Consider the following 25,565-nt stretch of genomic DNA (forward strand, 5'->3'; position numbering starts at 1 on the left):
CTTTGGTGCACTGGAGCATGTGCTTGTAGTCAAAATTTGAATTATGCACATTAAATGCCCGGAAACACAATTAATGTATAAAGAAGGACAAATGAACCCGGAATAATTCCAAAATTTAGCACGGTACTTCTATTTGGCCTAATCTGGTTGTGTAAAAAAATAAAGGCGGGAGAAGGCAGTGTACGTATGTCGTTTCGCACACGGAGGTGACACGTTCCCTCTCGGAACCACGAGCCTTCTTGAGGGAAGCTCCGGTTTGCAAGAAGCTTACACCAAAGCTTGTCCCAATTCGGGCAAAAAAATTATCGCAGCATGTTGGTGCCATGTCATGACACCATGCCAAGTTTCATGATTTTCAGGCATGTTTTGGAATTACAGAAATTAAAAAACCAAGTTTCTCAATCTTTCCGGCTGAGCCACGACGCCCATATGTTTGAAGTTCAGTCCCATCTCTTGCATGGGACCTAGAAATTCACCCAAGGACACACATGTGATTTTTCAAACAACTTTGGTGCACTAGAGCTTGTGCTTGTAGTTCAAATTTGAATTATGCACATTGAATGCCCAGAAACTCACTTAATGTATAAAAAAGGAGAAACGAGCCCAGAATAATTCCAAAATTTAGCACGGTACTTCTATTTGGTCTAATCTGCCTGCGTAAAAATATTAAGGCGCGAGAAGGCAGTGTACGTATGTCATTTCGCACACGGAGGTGACACGTTCCTTCTCGGAACCACGAGCCTTCTTGAGGGAAGCTCCGGTTTGCAAAAAGCTTACACCAAAGCTTGTCCCAATTCGGCCAAAACATTACCGCGGCATGTTGGTGCCATGTCATGACACCATGCCAAGTTTCATGATTTTCAGGCGTGTTTTAGAATTACAGGAATTAAAAAACCAATTTTTCAATCTTTCAAGCTGAGCCACGAAGCCCAGATGTTTGAATTTCACTCCCATCTCTGTCATGGGACCTAGAAATTCACCCAAGGACACACATGTGATTTTTCAAACAACTTTGGTGCACTGGAGCATGTGCTTGTTGTTCAAATTTTAATTATGCACATTAAATGCCAGAAATTCAATTAATGTATAAAAAATGTGAAACGAGCGCGGAATAATTCCAAAATTTAGCACGGTACTTCTATTTGGCCTAATCTGGCTATGTAAGAAAATTAAGGCGGGAGAAGGCAGTGTACGTGTGTCGCTTCGCACACCGAGGTGACACGTTCCCTCTCGGAACCACGAGCCTTCTTGAGGGAAGCTCCGGTTTGCAAGAAGCTCACACTAAAGCTTGTCCCAATTCGGCCAAAAAATTTACCGCAGCATGTTGGTGCCATGTCATGAGACCATGCCAAGTTTCATGATTTTCAGGCGTGTTTTGGAATTACAGGAATTAAAAAACCAAGTTTCTCAATCTTTCCAGCCGAGCCACGACGCCCAGGTGTTTGAATTTCACTCCCATATCTTGCATGGGACTTAGAAATTCATCCAAGGACAGACATGTGATTTTTCAAACAACTTTGGTGCGCTGGAGCCCGTGCTTGTAGTTCAAAATTCAATAATGCACGTTAAATGCCCAGAAACTCATTTAATGTATATAAAAGGCCAAACGAACATGGAATAATTGCAAAATTAAGCACGGTACTTCTATTTGGTCTAATCTGGCTGTGTAAAAAAATTAAGGCGGGAGAAGGCAATGTACATATGTCGTTTCGCACACGGAGGTGACACGTTCCCTCTCGGAACCACGGGCCTTCTTGAGGGAAGCTCCGGTTTGCAAGAAGCTTAATTACACCAAATCTTGTCCAAATTCGGCCAAAAAAATTACCGCAGCATGTTAGTGCCATGTCATGACACCATGCCAAGTTTCATGATTTTCAGGCTTGTTTCGAAATACTAGAATTAAAAAACCAAGTTTCTCAATCTTCCCGGCCGAGCCACGACGCCCAGATGTTTGAATTTCACTCCAATCTCTTGCTTGGGACCTAGAAATTCACCCAAGGACACACATGTGATTTTTAAAACAACTTTGGTGCACTGGAGCCTGTGCTTGTAGTTCAAATTTGAATTATGCACATTAAATGCCCAGAAACTCAATTAATGTATAAAAAAGGCCAAACGAACCCGGAATAATTCCAAAATTTAGCACGATACTTCTATTTGGTCTAATATGGCTGTGTAAAAAAATTAAGGCGGGAGAAGGCATTTCACGTATGTCGTTTCGCACATGGAGCTGACACGTTCCCTCTCGGAAGCACGAGCCTTCTTGAGGGAAGCTCCGGTTTGCAAGAAGCTTACACCAAAGCTTGTCCCAATTCGGCCAAAAAAATTACCGCAACATGTTGGTGCCATGTCATGACACCATGCCAAGTTTCATGATTTTCAGGCGTGTTTTGGAATTACAGGAATTAAAAAACCAAGTTTCTCAATCTTTCCGGCCGAGCCACAACGCCTAGATGTTTGAATTTCACTCCCATCTCTTGCATGGGACCTAGAAATTCACCCAAGGACACACATGTGATTTTTCAAACAACTTTGGTGCACTGGAGCATGTGCTTGTAGTTCAAATTTTAATTATGCACATTCAATGCCCAGAAATTCAATTAATGTATAAAAAATGCGAAACGAGCGCGGAATAATTCCAAAATTTAGCACGGTACTTCTATTTGGTCTAATCTGGCTATGTAAAAAAATTAAGGCGGGAGAAGGCAGTGTACGTGTGTCGCTTCGCACACCGAGGTGACACGTTCCCTCTCGGAACCACGAGCCTTCTTGAGGGAAGCTCCGGTTTGCAAGAAGGTCACACTAAAGCTTGTCCCAATTCGGCCAAAAAAATTTACCGCAGCATGTTGGTGCCATGTCATGAGACCATGCCAAGTTTCATGATTTTCAGGCGTGTTTTGGAATTACAGGAATTAAAAAACCAAGTTTCTCAATCTTTCCAGCCGAGCCACGACGCCCAGATGTTTGAGTTTCACTCCCATATCTTGCATGGGACTTAGAAATTCACCCAAGGACAGACATGTGATTTTTCAAACAACTTTGGTGCGCCGGAGCCTGTGCTTGTAGTTCAAATTTGAATAATGCGCATTAAATGCCCAGAAACTCATTTAATGTACATAAAAGGCCAAACGAACCTGGAATAATTCCAAAATTAAGCACGGTACTTCTATTTGGTCTAATCTGGCTGTGTAAAAAAATTAAGGCGGGAGAAGGCAATGTACATATGTCGTTTCGCACACGGAGGTGACACGTTCCCTCTCGGAACCACGGGCCTTCTGGAGGGAAGCTCCGGTTTGCAAGAAGCTTAATTACACCAAATCTTGTCCAAATTCGGCCAAAAAAATTACCGCAGCATGTTAGTGCCATGTCATGACACCATGCCAAGTTTCATGATTTTCAGGCTTGTTTCGAATTACTAGAATTAAAAAACCAAGTTTCTCAATCTTCCCGGCCGAGCCACGACGCCCAGATGTTTGAATTTCACTCCAATCTCTTGCTTGGGACCTAGAAATTCACCCAAGGACACACATGTGATTTTTTTCAAACGACTTTGGTGCACTGGAGCCTGTGCTTGTGGTTAAAATTTGAATTATGCACATGAAATGCCCAGAAACTCAATTAATGTATAAAAAAGGCCAAACAAACCCGGAATAATTCCAAAATTTAGCACGGTACTTCTATTTGGTCTAATATGGCTGTGTAAAAAAATTAAGGCGGGAGAAGGCATTGTACGTATGTCGTTTCGCACATGGAGCTGACACGTTCCCTCTCGGAAGCACGAGTCTTCTTGAGGGAAGCTCCGGTTTGCAAGAAGCTTACACCAAAGCTTGTCCCAATTCGGCCAAAAAAATTACCGCAACATGTTGGTGCCATGTCATGACACCATGCCAAGTTTCATGATTTTCAGGCGTGTTTTGAATTACAGGAATTAAAAAACCAAGTTTCTCAATCTTTCTGGCCGAGCCACAACGCCTAGATGTTTGAATTTCACTCCCATCTCTTGCATGGGACCTAGAAATTCACCCAAGGACACACATGTGATTTTTCAAACAACTTTGGTGCACTGGAGCATGTGCTTGTAGTTCAAATTTTAATTATGCACATTAAATGCCCAGAAATTCAATTAATGTATAAAAAATGCGAAACGAGCGCGGAATAATTCCAAAATTTAGCATGGTACTTCTATTTGGTCTAATCTGGCTATGTAAAAAAATTAAGGCGGGAGAAGGCAGTGTACGTGTGTCGCTTCGCACACCGAGGTGACACGTTCCCTCTCGGAACCACGAGCCTTCTTGAGGGAAGCTCCGGTTTGCAAGAAGCTCACACTAAAGCTTGTCCCAATTCGGACAAAAAAATTACCGTAGCATGTTCGTGCCATGTCATGAGACCATGCCAAGTTTCATGATTTTCAGGCGTGTTTTGGAATTATAGGAATTAAAAAACCAAGTTTCTCAATCTTTCCAGCCGAGCCACGACGGCCAGATGTTTGAATTTCACTCACATATCTTGCATGGGACTTAGAAATTCACCCAAGGACAGACATGTGATTTTTCAAACAACTTTGGTGCGCTGGAGCCTGTGCTTGTAGTTCAAATTTGAATAATTCACATTAAATGCCCAGAAACACATTTAATGTATATAAAAGGCCAAACGAACCTGGACTAATTCCAAAATTAAGCACGGTACTTCTATTTGGTCTAATCTGGCTGTGTAAAAAAATTAAGGCGGGAGAAGGCAATGTACATATGTCGTTTCGCACACGGAGGTGATACGTTCCCTCTCGGAACCACGGGCCTTCTTGAGGGAAGCTCCGGTTTGCAAGAAGCTTAATTACACCAAAAAATTAAGGCGGGAGAAGGCAGTGTATGTATGTCGTTTCGCAAACGAAGGTGACACGTTCCCTGTTGGAACCACGAGGCTTCTTGAGGGAAGCTCCGGTTTGCAAGAAGCTTAGACCAAAGCTTGCACAATTCGGCCAAAAAAATTACCGCAGCATGTTGTTGCCATCTCATGACTCCATGCCAAGTTTCATGATTTTCAGGCGTGTTTTGGAATTACATGAATTCAAAAACCAAGTTTCTAAATCTTTTCGACCGAGCCACGACGCCCTAATGTTTGAATTTCACTCCCATCTATTGCATGGGACCTAGAAATTCAGCCAAGGACACAAATGTGATTTGTCAAACAACTTTGGTGCACTGGAGCATGTCCTTGTAGTTAAAATTTGAATTATGCATATTAAATTCCCAGAAACTCAATTAATGTATAAAAAAGGCCAAACGAACCCGGAATAATTCCAAAATTTAGCACGGTACTTCTATTTGGTCTAATCTGGCTGTGTAAAAAAAATTAAGGCGGGAGAAGGCAGTGTACGTATGTCGTTTTGCAAACGGAGGTGACACGTTCCCTCTCAGAACCACGAGCCTTCTTGAGGGAAGCTCTGGTTTGCAAGAAGCTTACACCAAACTCAGTCCCAATTCGGCCAGAAAAATTACCACAGCATGTTGGTGCCATGTCATGACAACATGCCAAGTTTCATGATTTTCAGGCGTGTTTTGGAATTACAGGAATTAAAAAACCAAGTTTCTCAATCTTTCCGGCCGAGCCAAAACGCCTAGATGTTTGAATTTCACTCCCATCTCTTGCATGGGACCTAGAAATTCACCCAAGGACACACATGTGATTTTTCAAACAACTTTGGTGAACTGGAGCATGTGCTTGTAGTTCAAATTTGAATTATGCACATTAAATGCGCAGAAACTTTATTAATGCATAAAAAAGGCCTAATGAACCCGGAATAATTCCAAAATTTAGCACGGTACTTCTATTTGGTCTAATCTGGCTGTGTAAAAAAATTAAGGCGGGAAAAGGCAGTGTACGTATGTCGTTTCGCACACGGAGGTGACACGTTCCCTCTCGGAACCACGAGCATTCTTGAGGGAAGCTCCGGGTTGCAAGAAGCTTACACCAAAGTTTGTCCCAATTCAGAAAAATTACCGCAACATGTTGGTGCCATGTTATGACACCATGCCAAGTTTCATGATTTTCAGGCGTGTTTTGGAATTACAGGAATTAAAAAACCAAGTTTCTAAATCTTTCCGGCCGAGCCACAACGCCTAGATGTTTGAATTTCACTCCCATATCTTGCATGGGACCTAGAAATTCACCCAAGGACACACATGTGATTTTTCAAACAACTTTGGTGAACTGGAGCATGTGCTTGTAGTTCAGATTTGAATTATGCACATTAAATGCCCAGAAACTCGATTAATGCATAAAAAAGGCCTAATGAACCCGGAATAATTCCAAAATTTGGCACGATACTTCTATTTGGTCTAATCTGGCTGTGTAAAAAAATTAAGGCGGGAGAAGGCAGTGTACCTATGTCGTTTCGCACACGGAGGTGACAAGTTCCCTCTCGGAACCAGGAGCCTTCTTGAGGGAAGCTCCGGGTTGCAAGAAGCTTACACCAAAGTTTGTCCCAATTCGGAAAAATTACCGCAACATGTTGGTGCCATGTTATGTCACCATGCCAAGTTTCATGATTTTCAGGCGTGTTTTGGAATTACAGTAATTAAAAAACCAAGTTTCTAAATCTTTCCGCCCGAGCCACAACGCCTAAATGTTTGAATTTCACTCACATCTCTTGCATGGGACCTAGAAATTCACCCAAGGACACACATGTGATTTTTCAAACAACTTTGTGAACTGGAGCATGTGATTGTAGTTCAAATTTGAATTATGCACATTAAATGCCCAGAAACTAGATTAATGCATAAAAGGCCTAATGAACCCGGAATAATTCCAAAATATAGCACGGTACTTCTATTTGGTCTAATCTGGCTGAGTAAAAAAATTAAGGCGGGAGAAGGCAGTGTACATATGTCGTTTCGCACACGGAGGTGACACATTCCCTCTCAGAACCACGAGCCTTCTTGAGGGAAGCTCCGGTTTGCAAGAAGATTACGCCAAAGCTTGTCCCAATTCGGCCAGAAAAATTACCACAGCATGTTGGTGCCATGTCATGACACCATGCCAAGTTTCATGATTTTTAGGCGTGTTTTGGAATTACAGGAATTAAAAAACCAAGTTTCTCAATCTTTCCGGCCGAGCCACGACGCCCAGATGTTTGAATTTCACTCCCTTATCTTGCATGGGACCTAGAAATTCACCAAGGACACACATGTGATTTTTCAAACAACTTTGGCGAACTGGAGCATGTGCTTGTAGTTCAAATTTGAATTATGCACATTAAATACCCAGAAACTCGAATAATGTATAAAAAAGGCCAAATGAACCCGGAATAATTCCAAAATTTAGCACGATACTTCTATTTGGTCTAATCTAGCTGTGTAAAAAATTTAAGGCGGGAGAAGGCAGTGTACGTATGTCGTTTCACACACGGAGGTGACACATTCCCTCTAGGAACCACGAGCCTTCTTGAGGGAAGCTCCGGTTTGCAAGAAGATTACACCAAAGCTTGTCCCAATTCGGCCAGAAAAATTACCAGAGCATGTTGGTGCCATGTCATGACACCATGCCAAGTTTCATGATTTTCAGGCGTGTTTTGGAATTACAGGAATTAAAAAACCAAGTTTCTCAATCTTTCCGGCCTATCCACGACGCCCAGATGTTTGAATTTCACTCCCATCTCTTGCATGGGACCTAGAAATTCACCCAAGGACACACATGTGATTTTTCAAACAACTTTGGTGAACTGGAGCATGTGCTTGTAGTTCAAATTTGAATTATGCACATTAAATGCCCAGAAACACGATTAATGTATAAAAAAGGCAAAATGAACCCGGAATAATTCAAAAATTTACCACGGTACTTCTATTTGGTCTAATCTGGCTGTGTAAAAAAATGAAGGCGGGAGAAGGCAGTGTACCTATGTCGTTTCGCACACGGAGGAGACAAGTTCCCTCTCGGAACCACGAGCCTTCTTGAGGAAAGCTCCGGTTTGCAAGAAGATTACGCCAAAGCTTGTCCCAATTCGGTCAGAAAAATTACCATAGCATGTTAGTGCCATGTCATGACACCATGCCAAGTTTCATGATTTTCAGGCGTGTTTTGGAATTACAGGAATTAAAAAACCAAGTTTGACAATCTTTCCGGCCGAGCCACGACGCCCAGATGTTTGAATTTGACTCCAATCTCTTGCATGGGACCTAGAAATTCACCCAAGGACACACATGTGATTTTTCAAACAACTTTGCTGAACTGGAGCATGTGCTTATAGTTCAAATTTGAATTATGCACATTGAATGCCCAGAAACTCGATTGATGCATAAAAAAGGCCTAATAAACCCGGAATAATTCCAAAATTTAGCACGGTACTTCTATATGGTCTAATCTGGCTGTGTAAAAAAATTAAGCCGGGAAAAGGCAGTGTACGTATGTCGTTTCGCACACGGAGGTGACACGTTCCCTCTAGGAACCACGAGCCTTCTTGAGGGAAGCTCCGGGTTGCAAGAAGCTTACACCAAAGTTTGTCCCAATTCAGAAAAATTACCGCAACATGTTGGTGCCATGTTATGACACCATGCCAAGTTTCATGATTTTCAGGCGTGTTTTGGAATTGCAGGAATTAAAAAACCAAGTTTCTAAATCTTTCTGGCCGAGCCACAACGCCTAGATATTTGAATTTCACTCCCATCTCTTGCACGTGACCTAGAAATTCACCCAAGGACACACATGTGATTTTTCAAACAACTTTGGTGAACTGGAGCATGTGCTTGTAGTTCAAATTTGAATTATGCACATTAATTGCCCAGAAACTAGATTAATGCATAAAAAGGCCTAATGAACCCGGAATAATTCCAAAATTTAGCACGGTACTTCTATTTGGTCTAATCTGGCTGTGTAAAAAAATTAAGGCGGGAGAAGGCAGCGTACGTATGTCATTTCGCACACGGAGGTGACACGTCCCTCTCGGAACCACGAGCCTTCTTGAGGGAAGCTCTGGTTTGCAAGAAGATTACACCAAAGCTTGTCCCAATTCGGCCAAAAAAATTACCATAGCATGTTGGTGCCATGTCATAACACCATGCCAAGTTCGACGATTTTCAGGCGTGTTTTGGAATTACAGTAATTAAAAAACCAAGTTTCTCAATCTTTTCGGCCGAGCCACAACGCCTAGATGTTTGAATTTCACTCCCATCTCTTGCATGGGACCTAGAAATTCACCCAAGGACACACATGTGATTTTTCAAACAACTTTGGTGAACTGGAGCATGTGCTTGTAGTTCAAATTTGAATTATGCACATTAAATGCGCAGAAACTTGATTAATGCATAAAAAAGGCCTAATGAACCCGGAATAATTCCAAAATTTAGCACGGTACTTCTATTTGGTCTAATCTGGCTGTGTAAAAAAATTAAGGCGGGAAAAGGCAGTGTACGTATGTCGTTTCGCACACGGAGGTGACACGTTCCCTCTCGAAACCACGAGCATTCTTGAGGGAAGCTCCGGGTTGCAAGAAGCTTACACCAAAGTTTGTCCCAATTCAGAAAAATTACCGCAACATGTTGGTGCCATGTTATGACACCATGCCAAGTTTCATGATTTTCAGGCGTGTTTTGGAATTACAGGAATTAAAAAACCAAGTTTCTAAATCTTTCCGGCCGAGCCACAACGCCTAGATGTTTGAATTTCACTCCCATATCTTGCATGGGACCTAGAAATTCACCCAAGGACACACATGTGATTTTTCAAACAACTTTGGTGAACTGGAGCATGGGCTTGTAGTTCAGATTTGAATTATGCACATTAAATGCCCACAAACTCGATTAATGCATAAAAAAGGCCTAATGAACCCGGAATAATTCCAAAATTTGGCACGATACTTCTATTTGGTCTAATCTGGCTGTGTAAAAAAATTAAGGCGGGAGAAGGCAGTGTACCTATGTCGTTTCGCACACGGAGGTGACAAGTTCCCTCTCGGAACCAGGAGCCTTCTTGACGGAAGCTCCGGGTTGCAAGAAGCTTACACCAAAGTTTGTCCCAATTCGGAAAAATTACCGCAACATGTTGGTGCCATGTTATGTCACCATGCCAAGTTTCATGATTTTCAGGCGTGTTTTGGAATTACAGTAATTAAAAAACCAAGTTTCTAAATCTTTTCGCCCGAGCCACAACGCCTAAATGTTTGAATTTCACTCACATCTCTTGCATGGGACCTAGAAATTCACCCAAGGACACACATGTGATTTTTCAAACAACTTTGTGAACTGGAGCATGTGATTGTAGTTCAAATTTGAATTATGCACATTAAATGCCCAGAAACTAGATTAATGCATAAAAGGCCTAATGAACCCGAAATAATTCCAAAATATAGCACGGTACTTCTATTTGGTCTAATCTGGCTGAGTAAAAAAATTAAGGCGGGAGAAGGCAGTGTACATATGTCGTTTCGCACACGGAGGTGACACATTCCCTCTCGGAACCACGAGCCTTCTTGAGGGAAGCTCCGGTTTGCAAGAAGATTACGCCAAAGCTTGTCCCAATTCGGCCAGAAAAATTACCACAGCATGTTGGTGCCATGTCATGACACCATGCCAAGTTTCATGATTTTCAGGCGTGTTTTGGAATTACAGGAATTAAAAAACCAAGTTTCTCAATCTTTCCGGCCGAGCCACGACGCCTAGATGTTTGAATTTCACTCCCTTATCTTGCATGGGACCTAGAAATTCACCCAAGGACACACATGTGATTTTTCAAACAACTTTGGCGAACTGGAGCATGTGCTTGTAGTTCAAATTTGAATTATGCTCATTAAATACCCAGAAACTCGAATAATGTATAAAAAAGGCCAAATGAACCCGGAAGAATTCCAAAATTTAGCACGATACTTCTATTTGGTCTAATCTAGCTGTGTAAAAAATTTAAGGCGGGAGAAGGCAGTGTACGTATGTCGTTTGACACACGGAGGTGACACATTCCCTCTAGGAACCACGAGCCTTCTTGAGGGAAGCTCCGGTTTGCAAGAAGATTACACCAAAGCATGTCCCAATTCGGCCAGAAAAATTACCAGAGCATGTTGGTGCCATGTCATGACACCATGCCAAGTTTCATGATTTTCAGGCGTGTTTTGGAATTACAGGAATTAAAAAACCAAGTTTCTCAATCTTTCCGGCCTATCCACGACGCCCAGATGTTTGAATTTCACTCCCATCTCTTGCATGGGACCTAGAAATTCACCCAAGGACACACATGTGATTTTTCAAACAACTTTGGTGAACTGGAGCATGTGCTTGTAGTTCAAATTTGAATTATGCACATTAAATGCCCAGAAACACGATTAATGTATAAAAAAGGCAAAATGAACCCGGAATAATTCAAAAATTTACCACGGTACTTCTATTTGGTCTAATCTGGCTGTGTAAAAAAATGAAGGCGGGAGAAGGCAGTGTACCTATGTCGTTTCGCACACGGAGGAGACAAGTTCCCTCTCGGAACCTTGAGCCTTCTTGAGGAAAGCTCCGGTTTGCAAGAAGATTACGCCAAAGCTTGTCCCAATTCGGTCAGAAAAATTACCATAGCATGTTAGTGCCATGTCATGACACCATGCCAAGTTTCATGATTTTCAGGCGTGTTTTGGAATTACAGGAATTAAAAAACCAAGTTTGACAATCTTTCCGGCCGAGCCACGACGCCCAGATGTTTGAATTTGACTCCAATCTCTTGCATGGGACCTAGAAATTCACCCAAGGACACACATGTGATTTTTCAAACAACTTTGCTGAACTGGAGCATGTGCTTATAGTTCAAATTTGAATTATGCACATTGAATGCCCAGAAACTCGATTGATGCATAAAAAAGGCCTAATGAACCCGGAATAATTCCAAAATTTAGCACGGTACTTCTATATGGTCTAATCTGGCTGTGTAAAAAAATTAAGCCGGGAAAAGGCAGTGTACGTATGTCGTTTCGCACACGGAGGTGACACGTTCCCTCTAGGAACCACGAGCCTTCTTGAGGGAAGCTCCGGGTTGCAAGAAGCTTACACCAAAGTTTGTCCCAATTCAGAAAAATTACCGCAACATGTTGGTGCCATGTTATGACACCATGCCAAGTTTCATGATTTTCAGGCGTGTTTTGGAATTGCAGGAATTAAAAAACCAAGTTTCTAAATCTTTCTGGCCGAGCCACAACGCCTAGATATTTGAATTTCACTCCCATCTCTTGCACGTGACCTAGAAATTCACCCAAGGACACACATGTGATTTTTCAAACAACTTTGGTGAACTGGAGCATGTGCTTGTAGTTCAAATTTGAATTATGCACATTAATTGCTCAGAAACTAGATTAATGCATAAAAAGGCCTAATGAACCCGGAATAATTCCAAAATTTAGCACGGTACTTCTATTTGGTCTAATCTGGCTGTGTAAAAAAATTAAGGCGGGAGAAGGCAGCGTACGTATGTCATTTCGCACACGGAGGTGACACGTCCCTCTCGGAACCACGAGCCTTCTTGAGGGAAGCTCTGGTTTGCAAGAAGATTACACCAAAGCTTGTCCCAATTCGGCCAAAAAAATTACCATAGCATGTTGGTGCCATGTCATAACACCATGCCAAGTTCGACGATTTTCAGGCGTGTTTTGGAATTACAGGAATTAAAAAACCAAGTTTCTCAATCTTTTCGGCCGAGCCACAACGCCTAGATGTTTGAATTTCACTCCCATCTCTTGCATGGGACCTAGAAATTCACCCAAGGACACACATGTGATTTTTCAAACAACTTTGGTGAACTGGAGCATGTGCTTGTAGTTCAAATTTGAATTATGCACATTAAATGCGCAGAAACTTGATTAATGCATAAAAAAGGCCTAATGAACCCGGAATAATTCCAAAATTTAGCACGGTACTTCTATTTGGTCTAATCTGGCTGTGTAAAAAAATTAAGGCGGGAAAAGGCAGTGTACGTATGTCGTTTCGCACACGGAGGTGACACGTTCCCTCTCGAAACCACGAGCATTCTTGAGGGAAGCTCCGGGTTGCAAGAAGCTTACACCAAAGTTTGTCCCAATTCAGAAAAATTACCGCAACATGTTGGTGCCATGTTATGACACCATGCCAAGTTTCATGATTTTCAGGCGTGTTTTGGAATTACAGGAATTAAAAAACCAAGTTTCTAAATCTTTCCGGCCGAGCCACAACGCCTAGATGTTTGAATTTCACTCCCATATCTTGCATGGGACCTAGAAATTCACCCAAGGACACACATGTGATTTTTCAAACAACTTTGGTGAACTGGAGCATGGGCTTGTAGTTCAGATTTGAATTATGCACATTAAATGCCCACAAACTCGATTAATGCATAAAAAAGGCCTAATGAACCCGGAATAATTCCAAAATTTGGCACGATACTTCTATTTGGTCTAATCTGGCTGTGTAAAAAAATTAAGGCGGGAGAAGGCAGTGTACCTATGTCGTTTCGCACACGGAGGTGACAAGTTCCCTCTCGGAACCAGGAGCCTTCTTGACGGAAGCTCCGGGTTGCAAGAAGCTTACACCAAAGTTTGTCCCAATTCGGAAAAATTACCGCAACATGTTGGTGCCATTTTATGTCACCATGCCAAGTTTCATGATTTTCAGGCGTGTTTTGGAATTACAGTAATTAAAAAACCAAGTTTCTAAATCTTTTCGCCCGAGCCACAACGCCTAAATGTTTGAATTTCACTCACATCTCTTGCATGGGACCTAGAAATTCACCCAAGGACACACATGTGATTTTTCAAACAACTTTGTGAACTGGAGCATGTGATTGTAGTTCAAATTTGAATTATGCACATTAAATGCCCAGAAACTAGATTAATGCATAAAAGGCCTAATGAACCCGAAATAATTCCAAAATATAGCACGGTACTTCTATTTGGTCTAATCTGGCTGAGTAAAAAAATTAAGGTGGGAGAAGGCAGTGTACATATGTCGTTTCGCGCACGGAGGTGACACATTCCCTCTCGGAACCACGAGCCTTCTTGAGGGAAGCTCCGGTTTGCAAGAAGATTACGCCAAAGCTTGTCCCAATTCGGCCAGAAAAATTACCACAGCATGTTGGTGCCATGTCATGACACCATGCCAAGTTTCATGATTTTCAGGCGTGTTTTGGAATTACAGGAATTAAAAAACCAAGTTTCTCAATCTTTCCGGCCGAGCCACGACGCCTAGATGTTTGAATTTCACTCCCTTATCTTGCATGGGACCTAGAAATTCACCCAAGGACACACATGTGATTTTTCAAACAACTTTGGCGAACTGGAGCATGTGCTTGTAGTTCAAATTTGAATTATGCACATTAAATACCCAGAAACTCGAATAATGTATAAAAAAGGCCAAATGAACCCGGAAGAATTCCAAAATTTAGCACGATACTTCTATTTGGTCTAATCTAGCTGTGTAAAAAATTTAAGGCGGGAGAAGGCAGTGTACGTATGTCGTTTGACACACGGAGGTGACACATTCCCTCTAGGAACCACGAGCCTTCTTGAGGGAAGCTCCGGTTTGCAAGAAGATTACACCAAAGCTTGTCCCAATTCGGCCAGAAAAATTACCAGAGCATGTTGGTGCCATGTCATGACACCATGCCAAGTTTCATGATTTTCAGGCGTGTTTTGGAATTACAGGAATTAAAAAACCAAGTTTCTCAATCTTTCCTGCCTATCCACGACGCCCAGATGTTTGAATTTCACTCCCATCTCTTGCATGGGACCTAGAAATTCACCCAAGGACACACATGTGATTTTTCAAACAACTTTGGTGAACTGGAGCATGTGCTTGTAGTTCAAATTTGAATTATGCACATTAAATGCCCAGAAACACGATTAATGTATAAAAAAGGCAAAATGAACCCAGAATAATTCAAAATTTTAGCACGGTACTTCTATTTGGTCTAATCTGGCTGTGTAAAAAAATTAAGGCGGGAGAAGGCAGTGTACCTATGTCGTTTCGCACACGGAGGAGACAAGTTCCCTCTCGGAACCACGAGCCTTCTTGAGGAAAGCTCCGGTTTGCAAGAAGATTACGCCAAAGCTTGTCCCAATTCGGCCAGAAAAATTACCATAGCATGTTGGTGCCATGTCATGACACCATGCCAAGTTTCATGATTTTCAGGCGTGTTTTGGAATTACAGGAATTAAAAAAACCAAGTTTCACAATCTTTCCGGCCGAGCCACGACGCCCAGATGTTTGAATTTGACTCCAATCTCTTGCATGGGACCTAGAAATTCACCCAAGGACACACATGTGATTTTTCAAACAACTTTGCTGAACTGGAGCATGTGCTTATAGTTCAAATTTGAATTATGCACATTGAATGCCCAGAAACTCGATTGATGCATAAAAAAGGCCTAATGAACCCGGAATAATTCCAAAATTTAGCACGGTACTTCTATTTGGTCTAATCTGGCTGTGTAAAAAAATTAAGCCGGGAAAAGGCAGTGTACGTATGTCGTTTCGCACACGGAGGTGACACGTTCCCTCTAGGAACCACGAGCCTTCTTGAGGGAAGCTCCGGGTTGCAAGAAGCTTACACCAAAGTTTGTCCCAATTCAGAAAAATTACCGCAACATGTTGGTGCCATGTTATGACACCATGCCAAGTTTCATGATTTTCAGGCGTGTTTTGGAATTGCAGGAATTAAAAAACCAAGTTTCTAAATCTTTCTGGCCGAGCCACAACGCCTAGATATTTGAATTTCACTCCCATCTCTTGCACGTGACCTAGAAATTCACCCAAGGACACACATGTGATTTTTCAAACAATTTTGGTGAACTGGAGCATGTGCTTGTAGTTCAAATTTGAATTATGCACATTAATTGCCCAGAAACTACATTAATGCATAAAAAGGCCTAATGAACCCGGAATAATTCCAAAATTTAGCACGGTACTTCTATTTGGTCTAATCTGGCTGTGTAAAAAAATTAAGGCGGGAGAAGGCAGCGTACGTATGTCATTTCGCACACGGAGGTGACACGTCCCTCTCGGAACCACGAGCCTTCTTGAGGGAAGCTCTGGTTTGCAAGAAGATTACACCAAAGCTTGTCCCAATTCGGCCAAAAAAATTACCATAGCATGTTGGTGCCATGTCATAACACCATGCCAAGTTCGACGATTTTCAGGCGTGTTTTGGAATTACAGGAATTAAAAAACCAAGTTTCTCAATCTTTTCGGCCGAGCCACAACGCCTAGATGTTCGAATTTCACTCGCATCTCTTGCATGGGACCTAGAAATTCACCCAAGGACACACATGTGATATTTCAAACAACTTTGGTGAACTGGAGCATGTGCTTGTAGTTCAAATTTGAGTTATGCACATTAAATTCCCAGAAACTCGATTAATGTATAAAAAGGGAGAAATGAAACCGGAATAATTCCAAAACTTAGCACGGTACTTCTATTTGGTCCAATCTAGCTGTGTAAAAAAATTAAGGCGGGAGAAGGGAGTGTACGTATGTCGTTTCGCACACGGAGGTGACACGTTCCCTCTCGGAACCACAAGCCTTCTTGAGGGAAGCTCTGGTTTGCAAGAATATTACACCAAAGCTTGTCCCAATTCGGCCAGAAAAATTACCACAGCATGTTGGTGCCATGTCATGACACCATCCCAAGTTTTGGAATTAGAGGAATTAAAAAACCAAGTTTCTCAATTTTCCTGCCGAGCCACGACGCCCAGATGTTTGAATTTGACTCCCATCTCTTGCATGGGACCTAGAAATTCACCCAAGGAAACACATGTGATTTTTCAAACAACTTTGGTGAACAGGAGAATGTGCTTGTAGTTCAAATTTGAATTATGCACATTAAATGCCCAGAAACTCGATTGATGTATGGAAAAGGCCAAATGAACCCGGAATAATTCCAAAATTTAGCACGGTACTTCTATTTGGTCTAATCTGGCTGTGTAAAAAAATTAAGCCGGGAAAGGGCAGTGTACGTATGTCGTTTCGCCCACGGAGGTGACACATTCCCTCTCGGAACCACGAGCCTTCTTGAGGGAAGCTCCGGGTTGCAAGAAGCTTACACCAAACTCAGTCCCAATTCGGAAAAATTACCGCAACATGTTGGTGCCATGTTATGGCACCATGCCAAGTTTCATGATTTTCACGCGTGTTTTCGAATTACAGGAATTAAAAAACCAAGTTTCTAAATCTTTCCGGCCGAGCCACAACGCCTAGATGTTTGAATTTCACTCCCATATCTTGCATGGGACCTAGAAATTCACCCAACGACACACATGTGATTTTTCAAACAACTTTGGTGAACTGGAGGATGTGCTTGTATTTCAAATTTGAATTATGCACAATAAATGCCCAGAAACTCGATTAATGCAAAAAAAGGCCTAATGAACCTGGAATAATTCCAAGATTTAGCACGGTACTTCTAATTGGTCTAATCTGGCTGTGTAAAAAAATTAAGGCGGGAGAAGGTACTGTACATATGTCGTTTCGCACACGGAGGTGACACGTTCCCTCTCGGAACCACGAGCCTTCTTGAGGGAAGCTCCGGCTTGCAAGAAGATTATGCCAAAGCTTGTCCCAATTCGGCCAGAAAAATTACCATAGCATGTTGGTGCCATGTCATGACACCATGCCAAGTTTCATGATTTTCAGGCGTGTTTTGGAATTACACGAATTAAAAAACCGAGTTTCTCAATCTTTCCGGCCGAGCCACGACGCCCAGATGTTTGAATTTCACTCCAATCTCTAGAAATTCACCCAAGGACACACATGTGATTTTTCAAACAACTTTGGTGAACTGGAGAATGTGCTTGTAGTTCAAATTTGAATTATGCACATTAAATGCCCAGAAACTCGATTGATGTATGAAAAAGGCCAAATGAACCCGGAATAATTCCAAAATTTAGCACGGTACTTCTATTTGGTCTAATCTGGCTGTGTAAAAAAATTAAGGCAGGAAAAGCCAGTGTACGTTTGTCGTTTCGCAAACGGAGGTGACACGTTCCCTCTCGGAACCACGAGCCTTCTTGAGGGAAGCTCCGGGTTGCAAGAAGCTTACACCAAAGTTCGTCCCAATTCGGAAAAATTACCGCAACATGTTGGTGCCATGTTATGACACCAAGCCAAGTTTCACGATTTCCAGGCGTGTTTTGGAATTGCAGGAATTAAAAAACCAAGTTTCTAAATCTTTCCGGCCGAGCCACAACGCCTAGATGTTTGAATTTCACTCCCATCTCTTGCATGGGACCTAGAAATTCACCCAAGGACACACATGTGATTTTTCAAACAACTTTGGTGAACTGGAGCATGTGCTTGTAGTTCAAATTTGAATTATGCACATTAAATGCCCAAAAACTCGATTAATGGATAAAAAAGGCCTAATGAACCCGGAATAATTCCAAAATTTAGCACGGTACTACTATTTGGTCTAATCTGGCTGTGTAAAAAAATTAAGGCGGGAGAAGGCAGTGTACGTATGTCGTTTCGCACACGGAGGTGACACGTTCCCTCTTGGAACCACAAGCCTTCTTGAGGGAAGCTCTGGTTTGCAAGAAGACTACGCCAAAGCTTGTCCCAATTCGGCCAGAAAAATTACCACAGCATGTTGGTGCCATGTCATGACACCATGCCAAGTTTCATTATTTTCAGGCGTGTTTTGGATTTACAGGAATTAAAAAACCAAGTTTCTCAATCTTTCCGGTCAAGCCACAACGCCCAGATGTTTGAATTTCACTCCCTTATCTTGCATGTGACCTAGAAATTCACGCAAGGACACACATGTGATTTTTCAAACAACTTTGGTGAACTGGAGCATGTGCTTGTAGTTCAAATTTGAATTATGCACATTAAATGCCCAGAAACTATATTAATGCATAAAAAGGCGTAATGAACCCGGAATAATTCCAAAATTTAGCACGGTACTTCTATTTGGTCTAATCTGGCTGTGTAAAAAAATTAAGGCGGGAGAAGGTAGTGTACATATGTCGTTTCGCACACGGAGGTGACACGTTCCCTCTCGGAACCACGAGCCTTCTTGAGGGAAGCTCCGGGTTGCAAGAAGCTTACACCAAAGTTTGTCCCAATTCAGAAAAATTACCGCAACATGTTGGTGCCATGTTATGACACCATGCCAAGTTTCATGATTTTCAGGCGTGTTTTGGAATTGCAGGAATTAAAAATCCAAGTTTCTAAATCTTTCCGGCCGAGCCACAACGCCTAGATGTTTGAATTTCACTCCCATCTCTTGCATGGGACCTAGAAATTCACCCAAGGACACACATGTGATTTTTCAAACAACTTTGGTGAACTGGAGCATGTGATTGTAGTTCAAATTTGAATTATGCACATTAAATGCCCAGAAACTAGATTAATGCATAAAAGGCCTAATGAACCCGGAATAATTCCAAAATATAGCACGGTACTTCTATTTGGTCTAATCTGGCTGAGTAAAAAAATTAAGGCGGGAGAAGGCAGTGTACATATGTCGTTTCGCACACGGAGGTGACACATTCCCTCTCGGAACCACGAGCCTTCTTGAGGGAAGCTCCGGTTTGCAAGAAGATTACGCCAAAGCTTGTCCCAATTCGGCCAGAAAAATTACCACAGCATGTTGGTGCCGTGTCATGACACCATGCCAAGTTTCATGATTTTCAGGCGTGTTTTGGAATTACAGGAATTAAAAAACAAAGTTTCTCAATCTTTCCGGCCGAGCCACGACGCCCAGATGTTTGAATTTCACTCCCTTATCTTGCATGGGACCTAGAAATTCACCCAAGGACACACATGTGATTTTTCAAACAACTTTGGTGAACTGGAGCATGTGCTTGTAGTTCAAATTTGAATTATGCACATTAAATACCCAGAAACTCGAATAATGTATAAAAAAGGCCAAATGAACCCGGAATAATTCCAAAATTTAGCATGATACTTCTATTTGGTCTAATCTAGCTGTGTAAAAAATTTAAGGCGGGAGAAGGCAGTGTACGTATGTCGTTTCACACACGGACGTGACACGTTCCCTCTAGGAACCACGAGCCTTCTTGAGGGAAGCTCCGGTTTGCAAGAAGATTACACCAAAGCTTGTCCCAATTCGGCCAGAAAAATTACCAGAGCATGTTGGTGCCATGTCATGACACCATGCCAAGTTTCATGATTTTCAGGCGTGTTTTGGAATTACAGGAATTAAAAAACCAAGTTTCTCAATCTTTCCGGCCTATCCACGACGCCCAGATGTTTGAATTTCACTCCCATCTCTTGCATGGGACCTAGAAATTCACCCAAGGACACACATGTGATTTTTCAAACAACTTTGGTGAACTGGAGCATGTGCTTGTAGTTCAAATTTGAATTATGCACATTAAATGCCCAGAAACACGATTAATGTATAAAAAAGGCAAAATGAACCCGGAATAATTCCAAAATATAGCACGGTACTTCTATTTGGTCTAATCTGGCTGAGTAAAAAAATTAAGGCGGGAGAAGGCAGTGTACATATGTCGTTTCGCACACGGAGGTGACACATTCCCTCTCGGAACCACGAGCCTTCTTGAGGGAAGCTCCGGTTTGCAAGAAGATTACGCCAAAGCTTGTCCCAATTCAGCCAGAAAAATTACCACAGCATGTTGGTGCCATGTCATGACACCATGCCAAGTTTCATGATTTTCAGGCGTGTTTTGGAATTACAGGAATTAAAAAACCAAGTTTCTCAATCTTTCCGGCCGAGCCACGACGCCCAGATGTTTGAATTTCACTCCCTTATATTGCATGGGACCTAGAAATTCACCCAAGGACACACATGTGATTTTTCAAACAACTTTGGTGAACTGGAGCATGTACTTGTAGTTCAAATTTGAATTATGCACATTAAATACCCAGAAACTCGAATAATGTATAAAAAAGGCCAAATGAACCCGGAATAATTCCAAAATTTAGCACGATACTTCTATTTGGTCTAATCTAGCTGTGTAAAAAATTTAAGGCGGGAGAAGGCAGTGTCCGTATGTCGTTTCACACACGGAGGTGACACGTTCCCTCTAGGAACCACGAGCCTTCTTGAGGGAAGCTCCGGTTTGCAAGAAGATTACACCAAAGCTTGTCCCAATTCGGCCAGAAAAATTACCAGAACATGTTGGTGCCATGTCATGACACCATGCCAAGTTTCATGATTTTCAGGCATGTTTTGGAATTACAGGAAATAAAAAACCAAGTTTCTCAATCTTTCCGGCCTATCCACGACGCCCAGATGTTTGAATTTCACTCCCATCTCTTGCATGGGACCTAGAAATTCATCCAAGGACACACATGTGATTTTTCAAACAACTTTGGTGAACTGGAGCATGTGCTTGTAGTTCAAATTTGAATTATGCACATTAAATGCCCAGAAACTATATTAATGCATAAAAAGGCGTAATGAACCCGGAATAATTCCAAAATTTAGCACGGTACTTCTATTTGGTCTAATCTGGCTGTGTAAAAAAATTAAGGCGGGAGAAGGTAGTGTACATATGTCGTTTCGCACACGGAGGTGACACGTTCCCTCTCGGAACCACGAGCCTTCTTGAGGGAAGCTCCGGGTTGCAAGAAGCTTACACCAAAGTTTGTCCCAATTCAGAAAAATTACCGCAACATGTTGGTGCCATGTTATGACACCATGCCAAGTTTCATGATTTTCAGGCGTGTTTTGGAATTGCAGGAATTAAAAATCCAAGTTTCTAAATCTTTCCGGCCGAGCCACAACGCCTAGATGTTTGAATTTCACTCCCATCTCTTGCATGGGACCTAGAAATTCACCCAAGGACACACATGTGATTTTTCAAACAACTTTGGTGAACTGGAGCATGTGATTGTAGTTCAAATTTGAATTATGCACATTAAATGCCCAGAAACTAGATTAATGCATAAAAGGCCTAATGAACCCGGAATAATTCCAAAATATAGCACGGTACTTCTATTTGGTCTAATCTGGCTGAGTAAAAAAATTAAGGCGGGAGAAGGCAGTGTACATATGTCGTTTCGCACACGGAGGTGACACATTCCCTCTCGGAACCACGAGCCTTCTTGAGGGAAGCTCCGGTTTGCAAGAAGATTACGCCAAAGCTTGTCCCAATTCGGCCAGAAAAATTACCACAGCATGTTGGTGCCGTGTCATGACACCATGCCAAGTTTCATGATTTTCAGGCGTGTTTTGGAATTACAGGAATTAAAAAACAAAGTTTCTCAATCTTTCCGGCCGAGCCACGACGCCCAGATGTTTGAATTTCACTCCCTTATCTTGCATGGGACCTAGAAATTCACCCAAGGACACACATGTGATTTTTCAAACAACTTTGGTGAACTGGAGAATGTGCTTGTAGTTCAAATTTGAATTATGCACATTAAATGCCCAGAAACTCGATTGATGTATGAAAAAGGCCAAATGAACCCGGAATAATTCCAAAATTTAGCACGGTACTTCTATTTGGTCTAATCTGGCTGTGTAAAAAAATTAAGGCAGGAAAAGCCAGTGTACGTTTGTCGTTTCGCAAACGGAGGTGACACGTTCCCTCTCGGAACCACGAGCCTTCTTGAGGGAAGCTCCGGGTTGCAAGAAGCTTACACCAAAGTTCGTCCCAATTCGGAAAAATTACCGCAACATGTTGGTGCCATGTTATGACACCAAGCCAAGTTTCACGATTTCCAGGCGTGTTTTGGAATTGCAGGAATTAAAAAACCAAGTTTCTAAATCTTTCCGGCCGAGCCACAACGCCTAGATGTTTGAATTTCACTCCCATCTCTTGCATGGGACCTAGAAATTCACCCAAGGACACACATGTGATTTTTCAAACAACTTTGGTGAACTGGAGCATGTGCTTGTAGTTCAAATTTGAATTATGCACATTAAATGCCCAAAAACTCGATTAATGGATAAAAAAGGCCTAATGAACCCGGAATAATTCCAAAATTTAGCACGGTACTACTATTTGGTCTAATCTGGCTGTGTAAAAAAATTAAGGCGGGAGAAGGCAGTGTACGTATGTCGTTTCGCACACGGAGGTGACACGTTCCCTCTTGGAACCACAAGCCTTCTTGAGGGAAGCTCTGGTTTGCAAGAAGACTACGCCAAAGCTTGTCCCAATTCGGCCAGAAAAATTACCACAGCATGTTGGTGCCATGTCATGACACCATGCCAAGTTTCATTATTTTCAGGCGTGTTTTGGATTTACAGGAATTAAAAAACCAAGTTTCTCAATCTTTCCGGTCAAGCCACAACGCCCAGATGTTTGAATTTCACTCCCTTATCTTGCATGTGACCTAGAAATTCACGCAAGGACACACATGTGATTTTTCAAACAACTTTGGTGAACTGGAGCATGTGCTTGTAGTTCAAATTTGAATTATGCACATTAAATGCCCAGAAACTATATTAATGCATAAAAAGGCGTAATGAACCCGGAATAATTCCAAAATTTAGCACGGTACTTCTATTTGGTCTAATCTGGCTGTGTAAAAAAATTAAGGCGGGAGAAGGTAGTGTACATATGTCGTTTCGCACACGGAGGTGACACGTTCCCTCTCGGAACCACGAGCCTTCTTGAGGGAAGCTCCGGGTTGCAAGAAGCTTACACCAAAGTTTGTCCCAATTCAGAAAAATTACCGCAACATGTTGGTGCCATGTTATGACACCATGCCAAGTTTCATGATTTTCAGGCGTGTTTTGGAATTGCAGGAATTAAAAATCCAAGTTTCTAAATCTTTCCGGCCGAGCCACAACGCCTAGATGTTTGAATTTCACTCCCATCTCTTGCATGGGACCTAGAAATTCACCCAAGGACACACATGTGATTTTTCAAACAACTTTGGTGAACTGGAGCATGTGATTGTAGTTCAAATTTGAATTATGCACATTAAATGCCCAGAAACTAGATTAATGCATAAAAGGCCTAATGAACCCGGAATAATTCCAAAATATAGCACGGTACTTCTATTTGGTCTAATCTGGCTGAGTAAAAAAATTAAGGCGGGAGAAGGCAGTGTACATATGTCGTTTCGCACACGGAGGTGACACATTCCCTCTCGGAACCACGAGCCTTCTTGAGGGAAGCTCCGGTTTGCAAGAAGATTACGCCAAAGCTTGTCCCAATTCGGCCAGAAAAATTACCACAGCATGTTGGTGCCGTGTCATGACACCATGCCAAGTTTCATGATTTTCAGGCGTGTTTTGGAATTACAGGAATTAAAAAACAAAGTTTCTCAATCTTTCCGGCCGAGCCACGACGCCCAGATGTTTGAATTTCACTCCCTTATCTTGCATGGGACCTAGAAATTCACCCAAGGACACACATGTGATTTTTCAAACAACTTTGGTGAACTGGAGCATGTGCTTGTAGTTCAAATTTGAATTATGCACATTAAATACCCAGAAACTCGAATAATGTATAAAAAAGGCCAAATGAACCCGGAATAATTCCAAAATTTAGCATGATACTTCTATTTGGTCTAATCTAGCTGTGTAAAAAATTTAAGGCGGGAGAAGGCAGTGTACGTATGTCGTTTCACACACGGACGTGACACGTTCCCTCTAGGAACCACGAGCCTTCTTGAGGGAAGCTCCGGTTTGCAAGAAGATTACACCAAAGCTTGTCCCAATTCGGCCAGAAAAATTACCAGAGCATGTTGGTGCCATGTCATGACACCATGCCAAGTTTCATGATTTTCAGGCGTGTTTTGGAATTACAGGAATTAAAAAACCAAGTTTCTCAATCTTTCCGGCCTATCCACGACGCCCAGATGTTTGAATTTCACTCCCATCTCTTGCATGGGACCTAGAAATTCACCCAAGGACACACATGTGATTTTTCAAACAACTTTGGTGAACTGGAGCATGTGCTTGTAGTTCAAATTTGAATTATGCACATTAAATGCCCAGAAACACGATTAATGTATAAAAAAGGCAAAATGAACCCGGAATAATTCCAAAATATAGCACGGTACTTCTATTTGGTCTAATCTGGCTGAGTAAAAAAATTAAGGCGGGAGAAGGCAGTGTACATATGTCGTTTCGCACACGGAGGTGACACATTCCCTCTCGGAACCACGAGCCTTCTTGAGGGAAGCTCCGGTTTGCAAGAAGATTACGCCAAAGCTTGTCCCAATTCAGCCAGAAAAATTACCACAGCATGTTGGTGCCATGTCATGACACCATGCCAAGTTTCATGATTTTCAGGCGTGTTTTGGAATTACAGGAATTAAAAAACCAAGTTTCTCAATCTTTCCGGCCGAGCCACGACGCCCAGATGTTTGAATTTCACTCCCTTATATTGCATGGGACCTAGAAATTCACCCAAGGACACACATGTGATTTTTCAAACAACTTTGGTGAACTGGAGCATGTACTTGTAGTTCAAATTTGAATTATGCACATTAAATACCCAGAAACTCGAATAATGTATAAAAAAGGCCAAATGAACCCGGAATAATTCCAAAATTTAGCACGATACTTCTATTTGGTCTAATCTAGCTGTGTAAAAAATTTAAGGCGGGAGAAGGCAGTGTCCGTATGTCGTTTCACACACGGAGGTGACACGTTCCCTCTAGGAACCACGAGCCTTCTTGAGGGAAGCTCCG

This window comes from Aegilops tauschii, chromosome 5 (assembly GCF_002575655.3).
Source record: "Aegilops tauschii subsp. strangulata cultivar AL8/78 chromosome 5, Aet v6.0, whole genome shotgun sequence".
Classification (NCBI taxonomy): Eukaryota; Viridiplantae; Streptophyta; class Magnoliopsida; order Poales; family Poaceae; genus Aegilops; species Aegilops tauschii.